This window comes from Taudactylus pleione, unplaced genomic scaffold (assembly GCF_031769625.1).
Source record: "Taudactylus pleione unplaced genomic scaffold, aTauple2 ptg000066l, whole genome shotgun sequence".
In the NCBI taxonomy this organism is placed as follows: Eukaryota; Metazoa; Chordata; class Amphibia; order Anura; family Myobatrachidae; genus Taudactylus; species Taudactylus pleione.
In genome coordinates this window covers 2,975,882-2,991,988 of record NW_028284468.1, presented here as the reverse complement: position 1 = coordinate 2,991,988, position 16,107 = coordinate 2,975,882, and the positions used below count along the sequence as shown (strand labels likewise).

The 16,107-nt window shown below is 43.0% G+C and overlaps 1 protein-coding gene across 4 annotated transcripts in view; it reads left to right on the top strand.

The window, feature by feature from the left end:
• Positions 1 to 16,107, top strand: part of PIK3CB (phosphatidylinositol-4,5-bisphosphate 3-kinase catalytic subunit beta) — a 211,350-nt gene that overhangs the window by 60,484 nt on the left and 134,759 nt on the right. For all 4 annotated transcript variants that reach the window (XM_088466471.1, XM_088466472.1, XM_088466477.1 and 1 more), the window contains one exon: positions 13,966 to 14,101. The gene's annotated coding sequence lies outside the window, so the exon portion shown is untranslated. The remainder of the gene's footprint in view (positions 1 to 13,965; positions 14,102 to 16,107) is intronic.

The window sequence follows — 16,107 nt, the reverse complement described above, 5'->3', positions numbered from 1 at the left end:
GTGTATGGAAATGATCAGCAGATTTGCAGACCGTTACTAGTAAAATGATGGGACTTTCAAGATTGGAAGATCTGTGTTTGAAGAAAATATCTGCAAATCACTGAAAAAGATCTGTAATGTATGGGCGGATTGCTAGATTGGGAAATCCTAAAATCCTAGCAGTAGGTTTTCTGGAGAACCAGATTGCATCCATAAAATATCTGTATCATAAAGCCAAACCTTTTTTTTGTCTCTTTGGTATTTTCACTGTAACTGGAAATTAGTTTAGCCAGGCGAGTGCTGACTCACAGATCTACATGCGTTATACCAGTGGTTCCCAAACTGTGCGCCACGGCTCCCTGTGGTGCCACGGTGCTATCGCTGGGGTGCCGCGGCAGTAAAGGGAGAGACATGAAGGTGGGCAAAGGGTTAGGGTTATAAATTATTTCGGCTTAGGGGTGCCTTGAAAAAATAATGGACACCCTAAGGGTACCTTGAACTGAGAAAGTTTGGGGACCACTGCGTTAGACTGACAAATAGTGAGGATGTATCCTTAGTCTGGCCAGTGGCACCAACAACAGGCTTGCCTAATGCAGGGCTTGACAAATTTTTCTAAAACTTAGGAGCCAGGATGAAAGTGTAGAAGCCAGACCCCCCTTCCCCCCGGGAAGCATTACTGAGCACCTACATCCCTGACAACCAAACCCCATGGCCACACCACAAACGGGGTGCCCCCAGTAGTAATCCCCCCTCTGCAGTGCCCCCAGTAGTAATCCCCCCTCTGCAGTGCCCCCAGTAGTAATCCCCCCTCTGCAGTGCCCCCAGTAATAATCCCCCCCTCTGCAGTGCCCCCAGTAATAATCCCCCCCTCTGCAGTGCCCCCAGTAATAATCCCCCCCCTCTGCAGTGCCCCCAGTAGTAATCCCCCCTCTGCAGTGCCCCCAGTAGTAATCCCCCCCTCTGCAGTGCCCCCAGTAGTAATCCCCCCCTCTGCAGTGCCCCCAGTAGTAATCCCCCCCCTCTGCAGTGCCCCCAGTAGTAATCCCCCCCCCTGCAGTGCCCCCAGTAGTAATCCCCCCCCCCTGCAGTGCCCCCAGTAGTGGTTCCCTTATGTAGTGCCTCTTTAATCAGTGCACCCAGAAGTGCCCCCCCTATGCATTGCCCCCAGTAGTAGGCCCCACTATGCATTTCCCCTAGTAGTAGCCACCCCCCGTAGTGTCCCCAGTAGCTGCCGCCCCCACCCTATGCAGTGCCCTCACAGTGGCTGCCACCCCCACCTATGCAGTGTCCCTACAGTAGCGGCCACCCCCACCTATGCAGTGTCCCTACAGTAGTGACCATCCCCCCTATGCAGTGCCCCTTTAAAAAACAAAAACAAAAAAAAACGCAACTTACCTGATCCCCGTTCCTACCGACGACCGCCGCTGTCCGCTCCTCCTGGCCGCTCTGCACTATGGGAGAGACGTCATGACGTGACGTCTCTCCCAACCTGCTGCGAGGTGAGCCGGAAGGTGGAGCTCATGAGTGAGCTCCAGCCGGCTCACTCCGTGATTGGCTGCTATAACAAACATACAGCCGCCGCTGGCGGCTCTATGTTTGTTACTCTGTAGTGTGGACCGCGCTCGCGGTCTGCACTACAGGGCCCGGGGGTTGCTGAAAACCTGGTCGCCAGGCAGCCAAATCTGGTCCCCATGGCGACCTGGCCTCCGGGTTTTGTCGAGCCCTGGCCTAATGTATGCCAGTTTATGGATCAAATCAATCAGTGGATTTCTTAGCCTGCCTTACATACTGTTATCCTGGTGCTGGCATGGAGGAAGTAATTTGTTAATAGAAGCAAATATGCCTATCCTGTTTTACATGGTACATTTGTTTTTGTTTGGCTGTCTGTTTACAAGGCATACACAGTACACCAATATTTCCAAGTCAAACCTGAACTTGGAGTGAGTACTAGAATTAAGTCTGTAAGAACTCTATTTAAGCTCTATGCTTAAAAGGCATTACAGATATTGGGTTATGAAGAGCAATTGCACAAGAGTGACCCCTTACTATAAAGAAATAACTTACTTGGGCAGGCATTAACATTTGTGTCTGGAGAAATCTATTGTGAACTCCAGTAATGTTGCCATAAGAGGCTGGTAGCTGGAGTGTAAAATCCCAGCAGTGTATGATGACTTTACTCAGGTGACCTTTTTGTACAATATTACTTTGTTGGGGGAAGGATGCCCCTACTAATAGAGAAACCCCATAGATGCCTTCACAATGATTATGGACAACCCCGACCATACATTTTGAGGCACGGACCTATCTAGTAGACTGGACACAGGATAAATTATTACTTATATGTGAATCTTTTTTTACCACTGACTGCGATTTAAGAGCATGGGAGAGGAAAGGCGCGTATCCTCTACAGGACTAATGAACGACTGAATGAGAACGACATTGTTATTGTTCATTATACTGTGCAGTGGATGTTGTGCCCACACCAGTGCAGGCACCTTCCCTCATCCCCGAACACGCACAACCTGACGATATCGGCAGATTGGGCAGTATTTTCAGGCAATGACAGATACCGAAAACGACCAGCAGGAGCACACATTGCTGGTCATTAACTGCATGTTCACTGCATATTTAATGAACGATAACGATGTCATTATTGTTCATTCGTCCATTTATATATCGTGTAGTGGTTATGCGCCTTAAGTTTCTGCGAGGTAGAGTCTAATCTTGCAGCCCCTTTTTATATCGTTGGTATAAATGGTGAAGCTAAACCACATCAACCCTGCTTCTCTTGGGTTCAGCCATCAACTATGCAACATTTATTAAATATGTTGCTTTCCTTACATATTTTATTATAGGCAATTACACTCGTATTGCAGATTGCTATAGTTACCTTCTTTTTATTTTTGATAATGCCCACCTCCTCTGAAAATCCTATCTGCAGAGTATCCGTAAGTGTATGGGGAACCAGAGCCTATTAACTTGAGTACTTGAGCCCATAACCTGTTAACAGAACTGTTACAGTGCGGTGTGCAGCAGTGATGCTGGATGTAGTAGTCCCCCAGACATTTTACCCACCAGGAGGGAATACACTTGACCAAAGTATATATGATGTTGAGTGTGTTGCAACAGTTGTTTGGTGCTGGTTGACGTTAGTCCACACGTGGTTCAGTTTAACCAGTTTTTGGGTATATTGAACCAGGTAGAACAACAAGTAGCATAAGATCACAGGGCTATGACCAGTATAACTAGCATATAGAAGCAGCCTGGAGCTGCAGAGTATTGCTGGGCATTGTAATGCGCTGGGTGTTTAAGCAGTAAATGGAAATGTTAGTAATATGCCCACACACTATAGCGGTGGTGATATAGTGTACCCTCCGTGTTTGTATTGCCTTTTGCTTTTTATGTGTCTGTGTTGCAGCTGTCATCATTCGTATCTAGCCCTGCACCAGCTGCATGCAGGGTACAAAATATCTGCTTGAAACTACATCCAGACACCTAAAACAAACATTGAAGTCGGGCTACACGCCCGTTACACTACAGTCAGGTGCAGCCATTCCGTACATCTTAATGCTCACAGCCCAGAGATGTTTACTTGACCATCACTTTAAGATCCGACATGACCACAGCTACTTTGGATGCGTTGTGCGCTGCATGCTCACAACATGTTTTCAGGTTGAGATGTATGCGCAGTGTGCTCGAAATATACCCGGAACTACAACCGTTTCTAAACATGCGCCCCACCATCTGCCCAGAGAGTCATCCTTTCTAACGCTTGTAATGATTGCTCCTCCGAACATGATGACCTGGGCATGTTTCACTATAAACTGTGACGTGCAAGTTTCCTAAATAATTGCACAATATAGGAGGCTTGTCCTTCCTGCTGCTGTCTGGTGACCACAGGACTTAGTTTTTATAAAGGAGACACAATTGCTTGATGGTTTTTAAAAGAAAACACACAACAAAAACAATATGGCAGCTGACCAGGGTAATTGTGGAAATAAATCCTTAAGAACCTAATAATACAATCACATACAAAATGGTTTGCTGGCAAAAATATAGTACTTCATTCCGTCTAAGAAATAATCACCTTTTTATAACTGTCACCTGCTTATTTTGTGCAGTATAGTGACAGGTGCATGACAAGACTTTGTAACAAATATGCTGTGCTTAAAGAAATGCCCCATGTCCTGTATCCAACAAAGACTCCTCCTATAACAGCTGAATCTTTATAACCTGGATATGTGAACATAAACAAACTGATGAATCACTGAGGTTAGCAGGGAACTGTGTTGCTGAGACAGGGGATAGGAAATGGAGAGAGCACTGCCAGCATGAATATTTGTTTATAGAGTTCATGTGGTCAGACTGAGCAAGTTATAGGTGGTGCTGGCGGTGTTCTCCATGTGACTATGGAACATGAAGGTGAGGTGTAACACTTATCTTGGCAGTACAAACCTGCTGGTTTGCCACTGGATAGCTTTTAGCTCTGAATGTTTCTAGAAACCAGACTCCTGGGTCATTGGAATTGTCTGAATAAAGGCCGTATTCAATTAGCCGCGAAAAGTGCCGTTTGGAGAAAAGTTTTCGCCAATTTGGACTTTTCGCCTGTTTTCAACTTATCTCCGTATTCAAATACAGGAGTTTTCGCCTAAGCGGAAAAAAGACAGCCAAAAAGTTTTCTCTATGCATAGGCAGGCGAATTGGAAGTGCAAAATCTCTATTTTGGGGTGCAAATGTGGGGATTCTAACCAAGACCCCTTGGATACCCCCCCCTCAATGACGAATCAGTCCAAAAAACGTAAAACTTTTCAAAAATGAAAAAAGTCTTGGAAAATGTGTAAAAATTGGGGGGCCTGGTACTTTGGAGGGCTATATGGATGAGACAGGTGTTTTCGGGATTGCACGAGGCTCCAGCAGGTGCAAGTACACATTTTCATGTACCCCAAATTTGACCTTGGTACTTATTTTTCTAAATAGCTTTCCATCATTTTTCAGAACAGCCAATTCTGACACTTTAAGAACACAAAACACTTTTTTATTAGAGCTTTTAGGACACTTCTATATTGATTTCTAATGTTAGTGCAGCTTTTTCTGGGGTACAGACTGATTTCCCCAAAACCTTAGGGACTTTTCGCCAGTTTCGCTTTCCGCTGATTTTACCTAATTGAACTTTTGTGTTATTCTATCAATGAAATTTGTGGGATATCTCCTGTTCTGAGCACATTTCATATTGTGATGCTAAAGCAATGGCCTCCACAAACCTTATATGGATATTTTTTTCCTCAAACTGTAAACCCTAATGATTCATATATTCTGTACTACACTTACGAGCCAAACAGGCAATTATAGTGTAATACAAATGAAAACATACTGTATACCATTAAAAACAAGGATTTCAAATAACACCTCTATTCATTGGTGCTGGCAGTTCCTAATAGCAAGGCTTTCGACATTGCATTGTTACAGTGTAACAAATATGAACAGTTGTTATTGGGTGGTATTACATCAAAGGTAATGTTTTTGCAATATTGCATATATTTATACTTAACTCAGTTTCTGAATTCATGAACACTTCTTTCCCTCTTATACCCCTTTTCCACTGACCTGAGTTATTGCACATGAACTCACAACAACCTGGGATTTTTGTCAGTGGAAACTGCTCCATTTGGGTCCAGTCACCTAGGAATCTTTCCCGGGTACCTAGCAGGGTTTTTGACAGGAAGGACCCGGGTGAGCTGCAGTGGAAACGGGCAACTTGATTTGTCCGACCCATGTACAATTTACAGCATGGGGAGAGCCGCATACTGGCGCAAGGAGATGATGTCCATCTCCAAGTGCCAGCACCCATGTGCAGTGTGAACGGCGACGATCCAGGAATAACCCAGATCAGTGCAGCAGTGGAAAAGAGGTCAGAACCCATTTGGAAGAGTGTTCCAAATCCTGGGACAGACCCGGGACTTTGGTGGAAAAGCGGTATATGATCACAACCTTACACAAGGCTATTAACCAACTATACCAACATACATCTTTTCACTTATCTCAAAATATCTCCCAACCTTATCCACATGCATTGCCTGCTCCCATTCACTGTTACAGGACTTTTTTTCGGGCTGCACCTACTCTTTGGAATGCCCTCCCAACCACAATAAGACTTTCCTCTAGTCTTCAAACCTTCAAGTGTTCCCTAAAAACTCACCTCTTCAGGCAAGATTATCAAATTTCTGAACCATCCGTCTAACCTCTATAAGCTGTCCTCCGAAATTACATACTCTCTATGGGTGTGATATGTATTACCGCCGGCCAGCTGCCCGACAAAGGAGCTGATGCTCCTGATTGGCTGGCTCCGGCTGGCTCGCGGCAGGCACCGTATTTGTAATGGTAAATTAATGCAGCAGGCACTATCAGTATTCCTATGGCTGCCGGTGCAGCACCGCAGCCAGCCGGACCCACCTCTGTTTCTGCTATGTCTGGGCCCGGGACTCGAGGCCCGGCAGTCCCCCCCTGATGGCGGCCCTGTGGACCAATATACAGTATGTAGCACTTATCATTGTTTATCAATGCCTATCTCCCTATAGATTGCGAGCCGGGCCTTCTTACCTCTCGGTCTGTATGTAGTTCCCCAGTCTTGTGTTATTACTGTTTGTTGCCAATTGTAAAGTGCAATGGAATATGCTGGTGCTATATAAGTAACTGGTAATAAAATTAAGTATTTATCCTAATCCTGCCTAATAAAGCCACCTAATATATAACATTTGTGATGACAATCTCCGTCTCATGTAGACAGTCAAAACATTTAAAGAGAAATCTGCTGTTAAATTGTGGATTTAGGTATGATGATGCACTTTAATGCTCTTGTTTATTTTTTAAAGCTATTTCTGTTTCAAGTTATTCTGCCATGTTTTTAGTTTGCACTCTGCAATGGTAAATGATGCTTCCTGAGCGGACTATAAAACTATGTAAACTAGGCATCACCTGAAGAAGGGTGACATGTCCTTGGAAACATTGTTCACTTTGCGAATGCCACTTTTCGAGGTAAAATGAGCTCAGATGAGCACATAGCACTGCACTTGCTGTTTCCTGGTGTGTAAGCATAACATAACCACTTTATAAAATAACTTCCCACACCCCAAAGGCAATAGAGCCAACCAGTGGTCATAAATCCTAATAACCGTACTCCCCCAACCCCTTAGTAGTAAAAATAAAATCCCACACACACACCCCCACCCTTCCCCAGCATCATATTGCTTTATTTTACCTTACTCCCACTTATACTAGACCCCCCCCTGGGATTATCCCCTCTGCCCCTATGAACATATACTAGTGGAGGAACTAGAGAGTGGTGGGCCCATGTGCCCCCAGTAGTAGTCTCCCCTATGCAGTGCTCCCAGTAGCATTGCCCCCAGTAGTAGTCCCCCCCTCCCTGTATGCAGTGCCTCTCATAGTAGTCCCCCCTATGCAGTGCCTCCGGCAGTAGTCCCCCCTAGTAGTTGTCCCCCCTATGCATTGCCCCTAGCAGTTGTCCCCCCTATGCATTGCCCCTAGTAGCGACACTTATTGAGGTAAAATGAGCACATAGCACTGCACTTGCAGTTTTCTGGGGTGTAGGCATAACATAACCACTTTATAAAATAACTTCCCACACCCCAGAGGCAATAGAGCCAACCAGTGGTCAAAAATCCTAATAACAGTCCATCCGTCCCCCCCCCTTTAGTAGTACAAATAAAAAAAATCCCACACACACCCCCACACCCTTCCCCAGCATCATATTGCTTTATTTTACCTTACCCCCACTTATACTAGAGCTCCCCTGGGATTACCTCCTCTGCCCATATGGTCATATGCTTTGGGGCTTTGCCTCTCTGTAGTGATGATGCACATCAATGTATTCGGGAAGAGCATATTGCTCTGAGGGCTTGATTCAGACCCGCTCGCTAGATGCGTATGCAAATTTCATTAAGGCAAACTATCGCACTCCAAGGCATTAGCACGCCCACTATGTCTTGTCGTGCGATCGCTTTTTGTATGCAGACACCCACCAGCCTGTCTTAAGACGCCCACTTATGCACGTCATCTCCTGGATGTGTATGCAACCATCGGTACATCAAGTACCATCGGAAGCGAACACAGCGCTTGTGGTTGACTATACCTTACCGCAAGCACTGCGAGCACTTCAGTGTGAAAGACAACCAAGTGCCATGTACTATGACCCTGCCTGTTAATTATGCACGCCTCTGAAACTGTTAAGACGCTCATGCACGCCTGCATTCGCACCTCCACTCGCACCTCCACTCCCCCGTTTCTAGTGGCCTGCCCCTGTCACCACCCACAAACTGCTTCTCCTGTCACTCACTCTGGTGGGCTGTTGGAAAGCGGCTACGCTTCCCGATCGCTTGCACTGGCTTGCGCACTGCAATGCAAACGCATGCGCACAATGCAAAAATCATCTTGCTGCGTGCGAATGCTTCCTAGCAAGCGGGTCTGAATCGGGCCCTGTGTTCCCTGTCTCCATCACTGGAATTTCTCTTTTCTCTTAGCCAAGATGGGTTTATTTTTTATCTGTGGACCAGGTCTCTCAGCAGGGCTGGAGATCTCCATGGAAAAATCCCTTCTATCCACCTGTGTATTTATTGATCTAAACTCTCCATATAAATTTATAAAATAAACCCCACAAAATTAGTGTATATTTGCACTTTGAAATGTTTACAGTTGTTTTGATTTTTTTATTTGGAATGTATACATGTATAAAAAGCAGAAATGTACTGTAGTGTCGCCCAAATTTTTAGGTCTTTTGCTATCACCTCGAGGAGGTTAACTAAAGTAGTACTGTAAACTAGATACTGTCTGTAGGTAAGTCCTGTGCTTTTTAGTCCTTTCCCTGTACTCGCTGTGGCTCTGGATACAGAGTACTTAGTGTATTGATCACTTTACAGGTCTGTGGGGAACTGTGGGATGAAAGTGATTACAATCAATGCTTTATGCACTAATAGGAAGTCATTTAGGCTTTTCAATAAAATAAGCCTAAGGGATAATTGTGGGAGTAATGGAGCTGAAGCTCCATTTTGCAGTAGAAGATATCCCACGGATCAGCTATTTATTACAGATGAGATGAGCCGCCCCAGGAAAGATCTGTCCATTACAGGACTCTCCTACGTTATAGGTGTGTGTGTGTGTTACAGGGCCATTAAGAAACAATTTGGGATTTTCCAGTGAACGGTCAGCTATAAACCTGCCTTCTGTTGACTACTCGCACATTATATAGTTGGGACTATAACTGTGTTTGTGTTCTGTGGAATAAAAAGGGGTTAAACACGCTTGTTCTGCATGCTGCAAAGAGAAATGGTCATGATGCAGTAGGCACAGATTTTACTCAAGTATTTATCCTTCTAGTGAGTGATATATTTTTGCTTTTACATACTGTGGTTATGTATTCGTTGTATCAATTACATTCAAGATGCAAATCATTGTGTGGCTCTGATATCTCTGGTCACTTACAATTTGATCCTATAGTGCTGGGCACTCATTGTTTCTGATCATCCTTTAGGATCTATATTAATGAACGTCTGAGTAGCTATTGGCTGCCCTACTCGTTCACACACGGAACTTGATCGCAAAAAGTTCAGACTGTATCACTTGAAGTGCAAAGCCACAGATGTTGTATTCCTGAGAACTGCCATAGTGTTATCGTTAGCTGGCCTAATCTATCAATATTTTAAGTAGTATAAAAAAGCAGGTGGTAACTGGATTATTCTGGTGCCAATGAAGGTATGGGTTACTAACTCAGAAAAAGCAGAACATAATTGTCATTGGTAGCGTTAATTATACCTGTGTCCTCATTGCCTTACAGAACCCTGGCACGCCAACAGTCATTGTTGTATGCATAAGACTGATCATCTGGCAGAGAGAGAGAAAAAAAAAGTTAGCTCTGGTAGTGCAGCGAGTCCTAGTTGCAGTGTTACAAAGGACACTGCTCGTTAAAAGGAGTACTGTGCTCTCTACAACCACCTCCTACTGCCAATCTGGTCTCCTGCGGCTTTCCGTAGTGTGGGAGTCCTAGCCTGATCAGTCCCCCAGGCTCTCTCTTAGCTGCCTTGTGCTCCACTTTTAGTGAGGCCCATTTTGTACCTCCATGTAGCAGTCTCTATAAAATTTGATAAACCTTTACTTCCCCCCCTTCTGGTGCATTTACATTTTCAGCAGCGGGATCACACCACTCTCAGGTCATGCCCTTCTCCTCCCCTTGTTGTTTGAACTGCCAATACTAATCTGCAAGTTTCCACAATCCACATTCTTTTCTTTGTTTCTGTTTCTACCAAAGTGCATTGTCACGAGATGATTGCATTAATGACTGAGCGAAAACAACAATTATTTCTGTACCTGCTCAGCCCATTCTATTTCAGGAAAGACATCTAATGGATGATTGACAAAACCGTGTCAATAGCTCATTAATGACTGGGGTACTTTGTAGCCCACCATTTAGGGGCCTGTTTATCGTTAAAGGGTCCATTTATCAATAATCACAAAATATTGCGTTGAGTAACGCCCATGATCGCATTGCTGTATGCGATGTTAGCACCAGAATGTTTTAAATTGCACATACTGGGGCAGAAGCTTCTGAAAAGATTACATCATATCACATCAATATTACCAGAGATTGTTACAAATCTATCTGGAACTTCTCCTGGATACAAATTGCTATTATAGCATTTTTATATTGAACAAATTGCAAGTGTCTCTCTAATACAACACAGTAACCCTTAGTGTTCTCATCTATATCAGCTGTGATTTTTTTCTTGATTGTTTTATTTACTTTTTGGGGGGAAATTTCCTCCTTGTGCATGTGTTTTAATATTGCTTTGCATTCTAAATATTTGTGAATAAATTATATACACATTTTTTACCTATTGATTGAAAGCCTCAAGCGCTGCTTCAATTTTTTTTGTGGTGTATCTTCTATCAACCAGGACACTACCTGGTTCTCTTGCGGCAGCTGAGACTTCCATAGATAGGGAAAACTTGAGATTACTCCTTTAGCGCTACCTTTTATTGCCTTGTCTTGTTTTGATCTGTTGTCATAGTCCATCATCCAAAGGGCTTATCTCTACTCTGTCAGTTGACATTACAATATATTCAACCACTAAAAATTGCACATGAAATGATGTGGGAAAGGGACATGGGGAAGACACTGGATCCAGAAGAGTGAACGAAAATGAAAACTAAACCAGCTAAGGTTTAAATCTTGACTTGAATAAAATAAAATGGATATAAGGTTTTTTACCAATGGTATTAGGTCCTACATCGCCTGCTTACCTTCTTCCTGAACACTGTATATTGGAGATTATTAGGGGTATTCAATATGGAGCAAAAACGCAGTTTCTGCGATGTTTTCGCTCGGATGACATCATTTTCTCCTGTTTTACTGTTACACCTTATTCAATTTGAAAACTTTTGCCGGTGCGAAAAGTATATTGCATTCGACCCTGCGAAAAAGTATCACCAAGGAATGGGTGGCAAAAAAAGTGCAGAATTGGGGTTTTGGGGTGCAACATTTCGGAAACCACCCTGCAACCTTCAGACAGTCCCCCAAAGGTAAACTGTCAAAATTAAAAAAAAAAAAAATTCTTCTGAAGACCCCAAAAAAAGCACTTTCATTTTGGGGGTGAAAAAAAAATTTTGGGGTACAAAGTTAAAAACTAGCGAACTACAATCTAGGGGGTCCCCAAGTATGCCCCAGGTGTTTTTTTCATTGTTTGCGGCAGGTGGATTTTTCAAGTTTTTGAAAACTTCACTTTAGCAACTTTTAAATATGCTCACCCCCTTTTTCAAGTACCCAAAATTTGCTGGGACTACTTTATTTTCTGGAAAAAAAAAAGCTTCTAAATACTATTCTTCATCACCTTCCCAAATCCCCAAAATAGCAGCTACTGAGCCCGTTTAAAGACCCCAAACACCTTCAGCAGGGCTAATCGGGGGTATCCAGAGTGATCCCCCATGTCAGAGCATCTTTTTGGGGGTGTTAGGGTGATTTCCCTCGAAATCAGCAAAGTTTTCGCTGATTTCACATTCACCGGGTGCCGTTTTCGCCGATTTCATATTGAATATGGTTATAATCGGGGGCGCGCACGATACTTTTTCGCCGGCAAAAGCTGGACTTTTCGCTCCACATCAGAGCTTTTCCTGGGATAAAGTATTCGGCGCGCGTTCGCTTTATCCCCATATTCAATTTAAATTGAATGAAAACAGAACCCGGCGAATTAGGATCGGCGAAAAAAACGTGAATTTTTGGGAATTGTAGGACCCCCCCTAAAGCTGTCCAGACATGGGGGATCACTATGCAAAAGAAAGTAAGGGTTTTAAATAGCCACGGCAGGTGTTTTTTTCCCCAACATTGAAGAAGTGACGCAGAAGAGCACTTGGGTTATATTTTCCGTTTTTTATAAGTGGTCCCATCAAATTTGGGGTACATGAAAATGGGTACTAGCATATTTTTGTGTCCCTAAAGTAAGTTTTAAGAAATTCTGCAAAAATGCACCTGCCGCTAATGGCCTATTCTAGAAAACACCTGCCGCATACTTGCAGAATAGCTCTGAGCCTGTTTCCCTATTTTTAAACACTTTTTTTTTTTTTTTTCACCCCAATTTTTAAATAATTGTTTTGGGGTGTCCATAATTTTTATTTTTTTTTTACTTTTTTTTGACAGTTTATTTTTAAATGACATTCCCAGGGTTGCAGGCTATTTTTTTTATTTTAAGCCTGCACCCCTAAACCCAAATTCTGCACTTTTTTTCGCCACCTATTCAGTAGTGAAAAGTTATCCCCGTTTTTTTCAAAGACTTTTCGAACCTGCGAGAAGTCTTTGAAATTGAATACGGGGATAAATGAAAATGACGTCAATGGCGATTATTTATCGCCGATTTCGAAATTTTCACTCCAAATTGAATACCCCTCTATGTGGTCAGAGGGCCAACAAGTAGCACACCAGGTTGATGTGTCCTAAAAGCCAGTGCTTTTGGGCAGAGCTCCACAACCTAAATAAAACCATAACCAAGTTTGAGCTGTCGGAGCCCCCTCTATGGGATTTGTTACCCCATTTTTTCTGAATACCTGGCAACATGCTTAAAAACTCATAAGGCATATTTTAAATATCAGCCAGGTGTCAAAAAGCTTTTAAACTGGAAGAGGGTTAAATCTCCTGCTCATCCTTCTGTAATCAAGTCTTTGGAAACTCATCACATGTAGCATATTACTGCAATCCTCCATAATACCAGTAACAATTTGGCAGCTAATTGGTCTCCATGGACTGGTCATCATGAGGCCCAAATCTCCATTATTTACCATGTAACTCAAGTCTTCTAATTGGACTCAGAGGTCTCTTCCTTTTCAGTCTCACTACTATAACGGAAACTAATCACGATCACCTTCTCACATTAAACTTTAGACATGAAGCTTTTATACAGTATATGATTTGGTGACTCCACAAGCAGCTGTCTTTGAGCATGGCATGTATTCTACCTGTTTAGTGTTTGTATAACTGCCCCCCCCCCCCACACATTTCCTTTTCCTTTGGAGCCCCTTTAGATCATGCTTCCTTATGTCATCTCTTTTCCATTTATTGTGTTTCTATGTTTATTTCACTTTATTTGCTTTAAAAAAAATCATATTATAACCTTTCTTTAAGAAATTAATAGGTTACGTATAAAAGGATCATACTACAATTAATGTACTACGTAATGTGTCTTTAGAATATGTCCTCTCTTTCTCCTATTTTCATACCTAAACTGACAAATTCCTAGCTAACCTGGGACCATTTAGCCCTTGCAAGAGGGACATGGTCACCAGGGGAAATGGGATGCACTAGGATCTAAAGATGGAAAGTAAATGAACTCATTTACTTGTTCCTATTAAATGTTTGTGTATATAAACATGTGCCGAATTGCTTAATGTGTTTGGGTGTGTCATTTAATTTGCATGTACTTGTGTTCCTTCCAGGCCATTAATATACCTGCTGGATCCCTCTTTTCGGGATTACGTGTGGTGCTCTGCTCAGTTGAGAAATAGACATGATGGGAAGTGCGGATATCTGGAACTGTATGGCCTGAAGAGAACGTCACGCCAGATGCAAGCTGTAAGTCTGACTACTGACTCCTTATTCCTCTACAGTGACATACAAAGAATGTAAAATCACTAGTGACAGGATGTCCTTTATACACGTGGTATGTTTAATCATGGTTTCATCTACCACTGCACTTTTACAGTCTACATACAGGGCTCCAAGTACCTTTAGACATTAATGTCCATTTCTGAAAATGGGGGAAGTACTACAGATGAGGAATTGACGTATATGTAAACAAAATGATTATAGTGATCAAGCCTGCTTCAGTGTGAATGTTATGAAGACTGCATACTTAGTGAATGTGTGTTAACAAGCAGGTAATGTGCTTATCAGGCATGTAGGTACGATTTTACATTTTTAAAATTAGTTGAAAATATTGTGATGAAGACTGGAACTGAATAACTACCTGTATTGCATATGTGTGCCTCTTATCTTTGGTATTTTCTCTGTGTAATCTCTGAGCCCTTGTAGGCTATTGCAGTTATTCATTGACGTTTTTGAATTGCATCCAGGCAGATATTTTTTTTCAAGGCAGGACCTATTTTCAGTATGTGGACTAATACAGCTTCTACCATGTTATTTATTATGGTAAATAATATAAATAGTAAGTAAGGCTGCAAAGACGTAGGCTGCATTAGATTCAAAGTGTTAGATTATAAGTGTAATTACAATTTAATAACTAAGACGTAGTTATGCTGGAGTTAAGCTTTAGGAAAACTGAGGGAAAACATCCTCAAAGCCAGAACACCTTCTGACCGACATCAAGCAACATATTTATGTGAGTTTCCAAATTCACCATCTGCCGTTGTATGAATACCTAGGGCTCTCCTTGCTGCACTCACTGCTTGGACGTTGCAAGTCCCCCCTATCTGCGTGCTGCTCCTATTAATTGGTCTTTGTTGTTCATAACATTTCTGACTGGATCGGCTCTATACGTTGTAATTTTTCCCCTCATACTACAAAAAATCTTGTTTGTATTGCCTTTTTCCTTTGCGTCACATATGTTCACCTTAATCATTCTTTTAATAACTAATTCCTGCACCCACTACTCAAACACCTCTCTTTATATATCACTTTTGTAGCTGCACTAATACATTAGCAGCAATGTTTTTACCTGTATTTCTGAACATTTAACTCCAGTTTTCATCTCACTTATTACCTCGTCCACAGCATGAACACGCTTACTTCAAACACCCCCCTTATTAAGTGCCCACATAATCCTCTGCTTTATCCATCTCTATCTTCCCCCTCTTGTCTCCTCCACTTGTTGTTCCCCCTTTTTTCTCTCGTCAGTCTCCCTTCCAACCCTCTGCTCCTTTCCCCCACCTTTCCTGTTCCTCTACTCTCAGCCACCTCCCTCCCTCCATGGTCTTGTTACCCCACCACTAAGCCCTATGCCCTCCAGGTTCTGTCTGTCACCTCCAGGGCTGCCTAGACAAATTCTGGGCCCGGGCACAACAACAACCTGTGGGACCACAGCATGTTGGGAATGGCTGCACCCATTTGTGGGTGGGTCTAGCATGTGAGATGCATCCACTGATAGGAGCATGGCATAGCACCCAGCAGCTGGGATTAAAGTAGTCACTACTGTATTAGGATGGCGGGACAGTCCCATAATAGCTGCATTTTTATCTGGATGTACTGTATTTAGATGCTACAATGTAACACACAATAATTAAGGTGCTACAACTTTATTTTGTACATCTCTCATGTAAATAACACCTAATCAAAATCTATTTGTTGACATAGAGATAGATGAATGAAGGAATTAATTTTGACATATCAGGTCATCTTATAGACACACATTCCGCAGCAAACACATCCTAACCCACTGCTCCATGCTCCTTCCTCACTATCTACCCCATCTGTGTCCCCCCTGTGTGTCTGCCCCTCCCCTTTAGAATGTAAGCTCTCACGAGCAGGGCCCTCGTCCCTCATGTGCTTCTCCTCCCCCTACGTATAGTATCATTTACTCCTAACTCCCCACAACAGCACCTAACACTTGGTTGCTTATGTCC